The sequence below is a fragment of the Oncorhynchus kisutch genome, unplaced genomic scaffold (assembly GCF_002021735.2).
Source record: "Oncorhynchus kisutch isolate 150728-3 unplaced genomic scaffold, Okis_V2 scaffold898, whole genome shotgun sequence".
Classification (NCBI taxonomy): domain Eukaryota; kingdom Metazoa; phylum Chordata; class Actinopteri; order Salmoniformes; family Salmonidae; genus Oncorhynchus; species Oncorhynchus kisutch.
The window spans coordinates 114432-118084 of NW_022262843.1; the positions used below are offsets into that span (position 1 = coordinate 114432).

Genomic DNA, 3653 nt, shown 5'->3' on the forward strand with positions numbered 1-3653 from the left:
GGGACAACTCCATAGAAAGGGAGTTTACTAAGCCCATCATATAGACTCCATTCCTTATAGGAAGATATATCATCATCTTTGACATCCACACAAGGCACAGAGACAAACAGACGGAGGGATATGAGTTCTCTTCCTTTTGTCCTCACTCCTCCTCCTCCTCCTCTACCACCGGGTGAAGAAGGGTGTCCTGCACTGGAAGCTCTGTGTGTAAGACTCACTGTTGGCCCTCTGTGGTGCTCTGGCTGTTTCTACTATAACTGGCAAAGTAAACTTGCCTATATGTATTTGTGTGCATAGGTTTGTCTAACAAACAGATGAATGTCCTCACCAAATAAAGTGAGGGGGAAATAAGAATAAAGTCTTCTCTCTAAATAAAAACACATTTATCAAAACAAACGACAAGATACATGGTATTAATGTAATACAGTTCTGTTATAGTCTTTCATTAAATATATTACAGGCAAATTATACAGTGCAAATGTCACAATACATTTCAGGTCAGTTAGAATCTGTGGCAACAGGAAGTCCTGATAGTGTGTTTTCAAAAAAAACATGTCCATCTTTCTCCCACAAGAATGAAAAATTATAAAACGAATTACCAGAAATCAAAGTAGACAGAAGCGATGGGAGACATCGTACATGTATTGGACTACAGAATGGCGGAGAGGAAAATCTGATCTACTTTTCCCCTGTTATTTTCAGAAAGAGGGGAAAAGTAGTCGTTTCTCCAAATGTGGCCCCCTAAAACTTCCAACGCGCTGCAGTACCTTGCAGTTCCTCATCCCAAGACAAAGGGGGCAGTAGAGAGCCATGAGAGCAATGAGTCCGCATGGCTGCTGCTGTCCACAGAGTGGCCGTCATAAGGAATGCAACAGCACCTCTCAACCAAACCGGGGGGGAAGAGAGAGAGAGAGAGAGAGGCTTTAAAACTGCAGTGGCTGAGTTAAGTGTCTGTCTCCCAGATGGAACCCTATGGGCCCTGGTCAAAAGTAGTGCACTAGGGAGTAGGGCTCCTTTTGGGACATACACTGTGTGCACCTCCATAGAAAGGGAGTTTACTAAGCCCATCATATAGACTCCATTCCTTATAGGAAGATATCATCATCATCATCTTTGACATCCACACAAGGCACAGAGACAAACAGACGGAGGGATATGCGTTCTCTCCTTTTGTCCTCAGTCCTCCTCGTCTTCCTCAGTCATTCTCAATACCGTCTGTGTCCATTGGGGGTAGGAGAGGGCGGAGAGGGCGGGGGTAGGAGAGACTCCTCACTCGTTTGCCCTTTAAACACATACATTTGACGTACACACTTGCACACTCCTCCTCCTCTACCACCGGGTGAAGAAGGGTCTCCTGCTCTGGAAGCTCTGTGTGTAAGACTCACTGTTGGCCCTCTGTGGTGCTCTGGCTGTTTCTACTATAACTGGAGGCATCTGGACCAGCTGGAGGGGGGTCTTACTGTTCTTCAGAGCCTGGCTGAGGTTCAGGATCTAGGCCACCAGAGAGGGGGGGGTGAGAGTGAGACCGACAGGTTGGATACTCTCCATAAGGGCATGACATCTGTGATGCATTGTGGGTCATTTGTGACTGACTGATCTACAAAGAATGGTTAGCCTAGTGGTTAGAGCATTGGACTAGTAACCGAAGGTTGCAAGTTCAAATCTCCGAGCTGACAAGGTACAAAATCTGTCATTCTTGCCCCCGGAACAGGCAGTTAACCCACTGTTTCCTAGGCCGTCATTGAAAATAAGAATTTGTTCTTACTGACTTGCCTAGTTAAATAAAGGTTAAATAAAATGAGAAAGTTATTTCTACATGGGTTATTTCCAAGTTAACTTCAATTAACAGCCCAACATTATTTGCTTCAATCACTGAACACGACCGGCGCTTACTAGAGACGGGCTTCTATTTCCTTAATGCGCACAGCTTTTGCCCAATAAAAAGGTTGAGAAGACTACCACGCGGTTTATTGTGACCAGTATAAACATTAGAGTAACACATCCATCGCAGGTTAGACTTGCAGAGACTAGACTGCCTATAACCCCAGAGTTCATGTGCTTCTGCACCATTCTCTCGCTCCTTCAGTCTCTCGTATCGGCTGTAGTTTGAGCCGACCACGTCAAACCACACTGCTGTCTCATCCAATGACGTTACTCACAGACTTTCACTTGTAAACAATTCTCTGACCCGGCTTTTATTTGCTGAAATGTGTGCCGATTCCCAGGCTATTAAAATGGACAGGCGGGTGTTTTGAGACTCTGTGTTTAATTGAAGTTTTCCTGGATATATTATTTAAAAAGAGGCATGTTGTATTAAAACATACCTGTCCTCTCATAACAGCTATCTGCCTGTGGAACTGCCCTCTGTCGAAGCCTGGGTCCTTTCTGGCAACACACAGGTCAAGGGTCAACAATACTCAAATAGAAACACCATCAAAGATTGGATAATCAATTCCGTTTGAAGTTGGCTCCCTCCCTCCTCCTCACCTTAAACAGTTCGTACAGGTCTTCCTCCAGATCTTTGATAAAGTTGGGATCAGCCAGTTTGGGAAGAACCAGCTCTCTTAGTCTCTGGGAGAACGGAACCTTGGCTTGGGACAGCCACGCCCAGTAGAACGGGTCTACGATTGTGTCAAAAAATTAACAAATTTAGTGAAAATGCAATGATTGGTCACAGAGAAGGTGGGGGCTCTGGTGATTGTCAGTGGGAAAGTGCATCTCTACAAACTGCTCGTGATTGGTCAGAGCATCTCTACAAGCTGTTCAGTGATTGGTCGAGAGGCAGAAGGCGGTGCTTACAGGCTCTCCAGGAGTCGGCGTGGTTTGAGAGGGAAGGCCGTCCGTTGTCTATAGCAGCTAGTTGGATGATAGGATCCTTCACTACTACCCAGTCCTGTGTCCTGGACAGAGAGAGTGGGACGGGAGAAGGAGGGAGAGAGGAGGGGTGATAGACAGGGGGGAAGACAGAGAGGTGGAAAAGGAGCACTCTGAGTCAGACATAAGTGCATAAGAGTACCCCCCCCCCCCCCCCCCCCAGAACAGACACCGAAAAGGAACAGACACACACACAAGGTTTCAGTGCCTGTTCTGGTGTGTGTGTGGGTGTGTGCTTACACCGGTTTCCCCTGGTCATGGGACAGTCATATTTTAGAAGCCAGTTATCGTTTCCCGATCTGTGGAGACGAGAGGTGTTAGAGTTTAATGCACCTTTCACATATTCACACAGGTGTCAGCCTGCCTGCTTGTCCTTCTTCACCATCATTGCGCTTGGTTACGTACCTGTGTTTCCTGCTGATGTAATCGAGGACCACCAGCCTCTCTCAACCTGTAGTTGCATCTGTCTGTTGGTGTTCTCTGGCAAGGGGTCTGCCTCAAACCTCCGCAGCCAGAAGTCTGCATCCTTAAAGCCCTCAACGACGATCTGGAACGAACCCAACTGGAGGACAGGAGGGAGAGAGCGAGACAGCGAGAGAGGGTGGGAGAGAGAGACAGAAGGTGGGAGAGAGGGTGGGAGAGAGAGGAGAGGAGAGGGGTGGGAGAGAGAGAGCGGAGCGAGAGGAGAGAGAGAGAGAGGAGAGAGGAGAGAGAGACAGAAGGTGGGAGAGAGAGAGAGGTTGGGAGAGAGGGGTGGGAGAGAGAGGAGAGAGAGTGGG

The 3653-nt window shown here is 47.5% G+C and overlaps 1 pseudogene; it reads right to left on the bottom strand.

The window, feature by feature from the left end:
- Positions 1–413: 413 nt before the first annotated feature.
- LOC116362899 (phosphatidylinositol 4-kinase type 2-alpha-like) lies at positions 414–3436 on the bottom strand (annotated as a pseudogene).
- Between the last annotated feature and the right edge of the window lie 217 nt (positions 3437–3653).